The 11,355-nt window shown below is 36.9% G+C and overlaps 1 long non-coding RNA gene across 1 annotated transcript; it reads left to right on the top strand.

Moving 5' to 3' along the window:
- The first annotated feature begins 4,691 nt into the window (after window positions 1–4,691).
- On the top strand, window positions 4,692–7,204 carry LOC140144532 (uncharacterized). Its single transcript, XR_011857899.1, has 2 exons — window positions 4,692–6,082; window positions 6,336–7,204. It is a non-coding gene; the product is annotated as an uncharacterized lncRNA (long non-coding RNA).
- The last annotated feature ends 4,151 nt before the right edge of the window (window positions 7,205–11,355 follow it).

The raw sequence follows: 11,355 nt of genomic DNA, 5'->3' as shown, positions 1-11,355 counted from the left end.
AGCAGCGTAGCCAGCCTGAGGGGGCAAAGCTAAATATCTGTCTTCATTTGTAAATTTTTAGGACATTTTTAGTCATTTTAATGACACTTTACTCTTTGCCGTCCCCATTTTTATTCCTAAATATTTCTGTTGAAGGGCAGTTTCCCCTGGCTCAACCCTGGCTGCACCACTGGGAAAAAATGTATGTGTTTGTAATTTTTGTAAGAAAAATCTGTTTCATCCATCTATTTATTCATTTTGTTGTAAGAATTTTTTTTTTTCAAATTACCATGAAGTATATCTTTTGATTGGATTACTGTTTGCTGTTATTTTTGCTTATAAAAATTGTGATTTTCATGTTTTGAGAAATGTTGCATGTTGTTTATTGTGCGGAATCTATGTAACTCTATTATATACTGTATATTTGTGTGTTGTCTTTAAAGCCATATTATAACATTTGCTGAGGAGGACGCCCTCACTGAATTTTTAAAATTCTTTTTTTACACGATTATATTGTACTTTATTAAACCAATATACCCTGCAAAAATCAAGACTCTAGGTGCTGTAGTTTTGTCAAAATCCGAGATTTTGAATAAGACGATGGAACCGGCGTTTTATTATTACGATGGAATTATTAGTCAAACACATACACGATGTTCATAACACACAGTACGTGCACGGCGTGCGGGACGGTGATCTACACAACAAAGGGTCGTACCATAACATGACCGAAGGAGTGGTACGTATTGGCGACATGTGCGCTGGTAGTAAATTCCAATTTTCTTTGCTTTGCCGTAGTTGTTCAGCTCAAAAATAAAAGGGGATATATCTGACAGTAAAAGCTAACATTTTATGGCAAAGAAATGCTAATCTATTTTGTTTGAAAATGTTATAATATGGCTTTAAGTTTACATGTCCATTCACAAAAATAAAATCCTTGCGAAAATAACAGCGTATACAGAACTGTAAAAGTGGAAATTTTTGTGGAAAATTAATTTTCATGCTCAATAAAGCTACCACAAAAATGAAAACGTGCCAATGTGTTATTTCATGTATTAGATCTATGCAAGAAAACTCAAAATCGTGAATTTAAAAACAAAGCGAATTCGCCAAAGCGTGAAAAATTGCACACACGAAAACGAGCACCTTTACATTATATTACAGAAATGAAATTAGATGATTTTAAATTGGTGCAATATTTATTTTGATGATGATTTTGATCATTACAATCCAATCAATTTCTTGCCAATATTTGAGGCTATCATAGTAATTTTAAGAAATAATTTGTAATTAGGTAGTTTAGTTGTATATTTAGCTAAAGGGGTAAGCATGGTACATGTAAGGATTGATATGGTAAAGCTATTTAATTTTGCAAGTATTTAATTTCGCTAATTACCAATGACCACCATTTTTGTTGGTATTTAATTTTGCTAATCCAGCAATTCATATATACAATTCAATGTAAAACTGTTAAATTTGCGGGTATTTCTAGCGAAATTAAATCCCTAGCGAAATTAACCCCATGAGAACTACCTGCCGATTGGCCAAAAAGAAGTTTTCATTATCAATTGGACCAATCAGCAACATTGTTAGAATAATTTCGCCACACAAAAAAATTAGGGTGAATTATTTGCAAAGCTCCATTCTGATTGGTGATTAAAGTGAAGATATCATGTAATTGACCAATCAGAGGCAATGTTAGATCAGCAGGTACTGCTCAGGGCCGGGGCTCAGGGGGTTAAGTGGTTTTACAGTATGCAATGATCAAACCTTGAATGGTCTATATATGACCATGTTTCTGTCAGTGTGTTACCCAGATAATTAAAGACGCATTTGGAGGGGGCAAAAGCCCAGACCTCACTGCAAAATTTGGTCTGGATTAGCTGGGAATAAGAGCATTTAAAAAGTAGTCAACCCCATTTTAAATTCACGTACACTCCATGTGCGGAAGATTAAGGTTGTGTCTTCACAGGGGTGTAACGTATGGATTTCAAATGGAATAAGGGATCGTTCACAAACACTTATAACGGGGGGGGGCCTGAAAATTTTCATCCCTCTGAAGGGGGGGTTAAAAATCACCTTAATTTTTCTCATAGAACATTAGTTTACACTATTTTCTATTGGGTTGACGTACATTTTTCATGGCCAAAAGGGAGGCCCTGAAAGTAATATTAGGTTCGAAAGGGGTCCTGAAAAAATATAAATTTTTCATTTTGCATCAGGACCTCCCCCTTTAAAGTGTTTGTTAACGGTCCATAATGGCGGCAGATGAGTGTTACTCTAAAGCTTGATGAAAGTAGGCAGTGGGGGGGCGAAGTGAATTGGGGATGATTCAGCGCATGACAATTTGCCTCAAAAGTGCATTTTTTACACAAAACGTGGGATTTTAGGTCGTTTTCCATAGGACCATTTTCCCCTTGCCCCCTGTGGTGCCGTCACTGCAAAATTTAAGAGGGTTTTGCCCTTTGGTTAACAATTTGGTTTATTTAACAAAATGATCCAGCTGCAGTTTCATTTGAATGAACACAGCATACAATGCATAATGAGGAAGTGAATCCAACTCACTCCTGATTGGTTGGTATATCTGGTAATGTATTTTGATTGGTCTGATCAGTATTTAGCCCCACTCACATTTTGCTGTTTGAAATACGATCACATACTGTTGTATTCAAATGAAATTCTTACCATAGAATGAAATTTGTTGATTTTGCCCCCCCTGGAATTCACTTGCCCCCCCAAAAAAAAATCCTGGTGCCCCCTCTGCTGACATTGTAGTTTCTAATTAATGTGTAGCGGTATTGCTTTATTATGTTCAGTATTAGTTTTAGTAGTAGTAAAAGAAGCACTCTTTATGATCATGGCCACAGGGTTGTCAACAAATTTCAGCCCGAATCGTGGGTCAAATAATCGAAAAGTCTCCCAATATTTCTCTTAACCATTGGTTTCTATGGGGCAGGAAACTATCGGGAGCCAATGTTAAAAAGTGGCCCATTTTTTTTCTTAACCATTGGTCGTGGGGAAAATCTTCAAAGATCGCCCAATTGGGCTACCAAATCGTGGGTTTGGCAACTCTGCACAGCCTGCAAATCATGACTTGGAATAATAAGATGTTATAATTTAAAAATGTACCATATAATTAATTCAACATATTTTTACATTGTAATTATATATGCATTCCAGTAAGCCAAATAATTAAGGTACCAGTTATGTTCACCTCTGTATATCCTAACTAAAGACAAATAATTCCAAATTAAAACAAGCAGTCAATACCTGTACTCTTTAGCTCTGATTTAAGACCTTATTTGTTGAAATTGGTTGAGAATTAAAGAAACGGTGATCTAAAACCTAATGAAGAAACGAAATCAAAAGTTGCACTTTTGTGTTTTAATCAATGAAAGCACGATGCTAGTTTTAACGTGCTAATCAATGGAAGTGCAGCGCTAGGTCTCTTGTTCAAAAACGCTTCGTGTACAAATCAATAGGGCATGCAATGCAGCAATCTGCATCTTGGTATCTTCCTTGGGTTTTGGGATCGCCGTGTCTTTATTTCTTGAACAATTTCAACGAATGAGGTCTTAAATTTTGAGCTAAAAGATGCAGCTATTGGCTGCTGGTTCCAATTATGACATATCTGTCTTTGTTTAGGATATATACAGGAGGTGAACATAACTGGTACCTTAATTTTTTGGCTTACTAGGCCTATATACTTTTCTAAGGTAAGAATTGTGCCTTTTACAGGGGCGGATCCAGGAATTTTCAATAGAGGGGGCGCCGAGCCACCGCCACCGCCGCCGCGGCTCGGCGCCCACACAAAGTCAGGCGCCACTCTGCAAAAATACACAGAGTCAGGCGCCGATCTGCACAAAATAGAGGGGGCGCGCGCCGCGTGCGCCCCCCTCTAAATCCGCCACTGTTTTTCTTATAATAATTTTATAAATATAAATTGACCAATAATTTGTACAAATCAAAGAAACCACAAGTGGAAATATGTAAATAATGATTAACATACATGTATGTAATTAATTACAGTTACCGCAGCCCTTAAATTAATCGAAGGCTTGCCTAGTGCCCTGCATTTCTGTTTTCAAGCCATTGAAAAGCATGTACATTGTAATTGCCTTGGTGCCCTTTTCAAATTGCCTTGGATTGACTGCCCTTTCAAATTCTTAATTTGAGGGCTGAGTTACCTGTAACATTTTAAAACCAATGGGCTCAAAGAGTATATTATGAATTAGGCTATTGCAATTGAAAACCACACCCCATTATGAAGGATTTTGACTTCAAATTCCAACCAAATTCAACAGTTTAAATCATTCCAGATTCCAATCATTTTTCATCCATGAAAAGTGGAAAAGGTGTGAAAGATTTTGGAATTCCCAACAAAATTGGCTAATTTAGTAATTGTGCCCAATTCAGCTACATTTGATAAATTTTAACAATTTTCAGCTGTAATTTCGCATAAAGCTAACCAACATTTCCAGCTGGATTATCAATGGGCTATTCTATTTAAAATCCACACTGTCCCTGTGGATGATTTTGGAAATATCTCCCACAGGGGGAGTATGAATGTCAAATGGAATGAACACATTCAAAGCTCCATTTGAATTTCATACACCCTCTGAGAAAGATTCAATCTGAATCTTCCACCGAGGAGGTGTGTTTCAAATGGAGCTGCTAATGTAGTTCATTCCATTTAAAATTATACTCCCCTGTGGAAGATATTTCCAAAATCTTCCACAGGGGTAGTGTGGATTTTAAATAGAATAGCCCAATAAGGGCAACTAGAATTGAGATGGCAGTGAAATCTTCCACAGGGGGTGTTTTAAATGGAATAGCCAATTTGAGCTAATTAAACAGCTCTATTTTGATTGGTTACTCAGATAATTTTATCATAAAATTAACCAATCAGAGGCAGTGTAAGAAAGGGCCATGAATAAACTGTTCTAACAATACCAGGAAGATGCTGGGCTCAGCTCAAATCGCACTGGAAGCTGTCAAAGTTAGGAATATTTATTCTAAACATTCCAAATTATAAACACTCCAATATCACTGATATCAACATGTTTAAGTGTTAATAATTCATAACACAAATACCTCTGTTATGAAGCGCTATATTTATGTGTAATTTAATTACCACTATAGATGTTAACTGGATCACACTTTTGAGTCCTGTACTACGATCAAAATGATCGCCACACAATAATGTACTATTGTCGTTCCAAAAGCCTGTGCGATCCAGTTACCATGGAGTTGACATCGCTGGCAATCAAATATGTTTACATGTTATAATGTTAATTATCAATGGCCCAAGATGCAACTTAGACATGTAAGGGACCATTTAATATTTACACCAGGTGGAGTGGGAGTTTTGACCAAAAAATCAACAAAAGATTCCCCCCTTGTTTTCCCGGCATATCCCCTTTTTCTCCAATTAAAACTTAACAAACCCCCTTATGTGGTTCAAGTAAAAAAAAAAAGATTCCTCCCTCAAGACTCCAAAACCAATTTGCATTCCAAATTTTTGTTCACTTTTGTGTTGATTTTGGGCTAAAATAGCTTTATATCCTGATAAAACCGGGCTAAAATGATGTCCCCCCCCCACCCCCACCGACAACTGATCTCCGATACACCACTACTGATTGCTGAAGGCCAATATATAGCCTCATGTTTTTCTGTAGCTGTTTAGTTTTTAATTACAATAACACCAAGTAGTTTAGTCACAGTAACACTTCGTTGGGTGTATCTTATAGTAACGGATGTGAACATTGGATGTATCACAAAGTAATGGATATGAACATTGGGGTGTATCACATAGTAATGCATGTGAACATTTGGGTGTATCACATAGTGATGGATGTGAATGTTAGGGTGTCACATAGTGACATATGTGAACATTAGGGTGTGTCACATAGTAACGGATATGAACATCAGGGTGTATCACATAGTAATGTATGTGAACATTTGGGTGTATCACATGACAGATGTAAACATGGTGTCACATAGTGACAGATGTGAACATCAGTGTGTGTCACATAGTGACGGATGTGAACATTAGGGTGTGTCACATGACATATGAACATTATGGTGTCACATAGTGACAGATGTGAACATTAGGGTTGTCACATATTAACGGATATGAACATTGGGGTGTATCACATAGTAATGTATGTGAACATTTGGGTGTATCACAAAGTAATGGATATGAATATTGGGGTGTATCACATAGTAATGCATGTGAACATCAGGGTGTGTCACAGTGACAGATGTTAACATTATGGTGTGTCACATAGTGATAGATATGAACATTGGGGTGTATCACATAGTGACAGATGTGAACATTAAGGTGTATCACATAGGTGAACATTAGGGTGTATCACATAGCAATGGATGTGAACATTAAGGTGTGTCACATAGTGACAGATGTGAACATCAGGGTGTATCACAGTGATGGATGTGAACATCAGGGTGCATCACATAGTAATGTATGTGAACATTTGGGTGTATCACATAGCAATGGATGTGAAAATGAGGGTGTGTCACTTAGTGACAGATGTGAACATCAGTGTGTATCACATAGTGACAGATGTGAACATCAGGGTGTATCACATAGGTGAACATCAGGGTGTATCACATACATTAGCAATGGATGTGAACATTAAGGTGTGTCACATAGTGACAGATGTGAACATTAGCGTGTGTGACATAGTGACAGATGTGAACATCAGGGTGTATCACAGTGATGGATGTGAACATCAGGGTGCATCACATAGTAATGTATGTGAACATTTGGGTGTATCATATAGTAATGCATGTGAATGTTAGGGTGTCACATAGTGACATGTGAACATCAGGGTGTATCACATAGTGATGAATGGTGATCACAAATGTATCAACAAAGAAAGGAACATCGGGAAAATGTTGAGTAGGTGAATTATATTGAGCATTGATTATAAACTCGTCATTAATGTTTAGCAATACATGTCTTTTAGAAGTAGAATGTTGAAAGTTATGTTAAAATGTAAAATAATAGTGCATCTCATATATATAATAGATTGTCAAATTTATCTGTCACTATGTGAAAAAAAAATTGTGATACAATATAATGCTGCAGAAAGTCTGTAGCTACTAATTATGTAAAAATATGTAATTGAATTTATTTGATACTAAATATATTTTTATGATTATGCTCGCCAGTACTATGATAATAAAGAATCATTACATCATATTTATAATGTTATTGTCATTTTGTAAACAGTGCACTTCATGTTTTGTCAATGATCAAATTGGGTTATCCCAGTTGAAATCCATATGTGTACATCCATGTCAAAATTGAAAATGGTGCACTTGTCGGCTGCTACATGTGTCTATTTTCACATGATAGGTTTGAATAAATGCCAGACTCATCTCAAGTGGAGTGGACCCACCCCCAGCTTTAACGCCCATGCAACCGAATTCCGAGGTGAGAAGAGTCCGTAACGGAAAGTGCTGACAACAGGATCTAGGAAAAAAAGATGAAAATTAGGTGGTCTCACCGGTATTTTGAGGTGGTGGGTCTTTGGGAGCTGACGGTGTACCTGTAAAAGGGGGTCTTTTGGAGCTGCGACCAAGTAAAATGGGGACTTTTGGAGCTGCGAACAGTCAAAATCAAGGGTCTTTCTTGGCTTTCTGGTTGAAAATCGCCTGAAAAAACCATTTAGAGCTGAAATTATCAAAATCAAAGGTCTTTTGGAGCTCTATTTTGGTCAAATATAGGGGGTCTTTCGGAGCTGCGGAATAACAAAAGGGGGTCTTTCCGGGGAGCATACCCATTATGGTCATTTGTGTTGAGTGCCCCCCACCCCCGGTCTCACCCCTTGGTAAAAAATCATTTAAATGACTAATGAAGAAGTTGATAAAGTTGACTAAGAGGTCCATTTTGGCATAGGAATGGGTTATTACTCAAAATATTCTCAATTTTTCAAACAAATAGCTTAATCCATGTTGCTGTTGTTTAAATTATGTACTTGTAGGGCCTCCTTGCAAATCAGACTTTTGTCATTGAAGGGGCTACCCTGCCTAAAGAAAGTTTAAATAATGATGAAAAATGCATTTAAGGTTATTAATTATTTTAAACTGTTGTGATTTGGTAGTTCACAGCATCTTACGAATGGTAGTGAGCTTTGGCAAAAATTGCATTGCTCAATTCATAGCGAGCGTGTAGAAGAATTAAAATATCACAGATATACTTTTATAGGTGCTGCGGTTCTTCAGTTACGTTGTGAAGAGGGCTGAAACAACAACACTTTTGTAAAACGTACATAACTAATTAACAACAATAAATTAAGCAAGTTTGCAGAGTATACGATTTGTAGAATGAACTTTTACAAAACATCAAGGTGTAAAACTGTTAATTTTCAATAATATATTGATCTAGATAATGAAAATCGATTTTTAGGTTGCTTCGACCAACAATACCTCGTCTACCCTTAACTGAGTACAAACAAGCCCAGCATTGGTTCAGTAGTTCTATGGAGATAGCTCTTGGTATTTTGAGAGAAAATATCTAAAAATTTGGGACTTTCTATGTTGATTATTTGTATAACTTTTGTTATTTTTGAGTAATAAATATCAAAAGCATCATGATAAACCCTATTGTGTTTAACTTTTTTTAAATTTCAAATGGATGATAGTAGACTATAGTCTGGCTGCCGGCTGCAAATTATTGTTTTATCAGGTTGGCTGGTTTTGCCAGTGTTTTCTTGGACTATGCCATAGTCGATTTTTGATAAATAAAAATACGTTATTAATCATGATGAACGCATTCAGTTGAACTCGAATTTATACTGATATTTATTACATCAAAATACTAGTATAAAATGGTTATGAAAAAGTTTATATAATTATATTTGTGACAGTAAAAGTAAAGTATACGTAGGCTTATATTATTGAATGCAACATATCATAATGGCATAACTGTAATGGCACTCCAATACTGAACAATTCTAATTTTAGAATCTGCCAGTTTATTACGATTTGGGAAGCTAACATACAGAGGGAGTACGGTGACTGAAAAGATGATCAGTTGTGAAAATCTATCAATTGTACACAAATTATTTAAATCGGAGTTTTAAGCTTAAATGCAATATCCAAAGTATGCACATTCATGGCAATGGGCAAGTGGACTACGGAGTAGTCTAGGAAGCTAACATACAGAGGGAGTACGGTGACTGAAAAGATGATCAGTTGTGAAAATCTATCAATTGTACACAAATTATTTAAATCGGAGTTTTAAGCTTAAATGCAATATCCAAAGTATGCACATTCATGACAATGGGCAAGTGGACTACGGAGTAGTCTAGTGTTTTCTTTGCTGATTATTATTCTATATGCAGTATATGGGGGGGGTGCAGAATTGTTACCCCAGGCAATCAAGATTTCCAAGACTGCCGAATGTGTTTAAAACCCATACCAAATTGTGCCTCTGAACATAAGGTTTCAGAAAATGTATAAAAGGTTAAGTTTGAGTATCCACCGGGGCTAAAATAGATAAATATTACTCCCAATTGTTTTTGGAAATGTTATCTCAATTCTAATAAGGATAGTTGTAACTACCTGAAAGGACTTGTTACTTATTTTGTATGCTTCTCAGCTGACAAACGTTTACTCACTTCAAAGTAGAGGTGGGGCATAACGGAACACTTAACTTTGAGGATGCTCTGTGACGTCACCATAAGTAATATGACTGTAAAAATTATATGTTCAGTTGAAGTTTGTATTTACCTTTAATATGCCATTAACCAATATAACTGGAATCTTACAATTTTTTATTAAAATGAAGAAATATTTTCACCAAAAAAAAACCGTTTTGCCCCACTATCGGGGCAAAACGGAACCCCCCTATGGGGCAAAACGGCACCCTGGGTGTAAACTTATATCAGTTGTTCCATCGGTAGGCCTTAGGCCTAGTTATATGTAGGCCTATATTCAGTTACAATATTAAGTGGGCCTACCATCTCTGTGGAGTGAGTGGTTAACTTCTTATAGGCCTAGTAGGCCTATAATATGTATGACCAATATTTGATCAGAAAGAAATATTCAGTAGGCCTACCATCTCTGTGGAGTAACTTTTAATCATTAATTCTATCTGTAGGTCTAGCTATATGTCTATGTTTCAGCGAAGTGTTTACCATGTTCGAGTAGGCCCCTAGATAACGCCTACATTTCCTTGAGTGAAGACAAGTTATGTCCAATTGGGGCAAAACGGAACCCATCTGTGGGACAAAACGCCCGGGGCAAAACGGAAACCTGTTCCGTTATGCCCCACACCTAGGGTTTCGTTTTGCCCCATACCCGATTTTTTAGAAATAGGTTGCATACATCGTAGCATATATAGGCCATGCACTTAATACAGCTCATGGCTAGTACCTCCGTGTTTACAATATACACAATTATTTGGGAATCCGATATTAATGAAGTAAAATTTCAGCGCATTAAACATCTACATATCTTACACCAGACAGGTAGTAATTTTTTGACTCGATCTTGCTCGAATGTCAGTGGATTGTTTCAGATAAAATTTTGTTGTAAATCCTCGTAGCCATACTTGTGTTCCTCAATATAATTTGCATAGACGGCAGTATTGCGAAGGCCTATTTTTCCAGGTGGTTCCGTTTTGCCCCGGGGGTCCGTTATGCCCCACCTTCCCCTACGCCCTCTCCTTTTGTGCCCGCCATATTTCAAAAGGGCTTATTAAAATATAGGCCAAATATTGAACCTGTGTTTTGACTGGTCTACCAACATTGTCTGCTCTTTAAGTGGCATAAAATGAGATTCTGGATGTAAAAATGCCAACATTGGGCAATTTGAGAATTTGGAAGTCAAAGATGGGAGGGGTCAAAAATTCATAGCTCACTTTACTTCTTGATTTTGCCTAAACCCATTTACTGAAATATTCCTCTGCATGGTCATAATTGTAAGTGTTCAGAAGATAGGCCCTATGGGCCTATAGTTTGACTTGCATGTCAACCAACTCACTACAGAATCGACATATAGGAGCAAAACAGGATTCCACAGTGAAAAAAAAAGTTTTGATATTGAGTTGAGATCCTGAGTGAAATTCAGAAATACAAATCAGGAGTTTAGGCCCGGGAGTTTAGGGTTCATAAAACACTACCAAAATACTGCACATTAATATAGAAAACCCTGGGGGGAAATTAGACCTACCGGTACTTATATTAGGGTCCGATGATTTTGATATCTGTAGATGAACATGCCGATGTAAAATGATACAAGTGCCCCTGACCCCCAGAAAATAATGAAATTTTCCAACATGGCATCACTTTTCTGGGAAGGTGGCCGGCCGCTGCTTGCGACAACAAAGGTAGGCCTATTAGTTAC

The sequence above is a fragment of the Amphiura filiformis genome, unplaced genomic scaffold, assembly GCF_039555335.1.
Source record: "Amphiura filiformis unplaced genomic scaffold, Afil_fr2py scaffold_62, whole genome shotgun sequence".
Taxonomy (NCBI): Eukaryota; Metazoa; Echinodermata; class Ophiuroidea; order Amphilepidida; family Amphiuridae; genus Amphiura; species Amphiura filiformis.
Note: the sequence above shows the minus strand (reverse complement) of the source record. Positions and strands in the feature narration are given on the sequence as shown.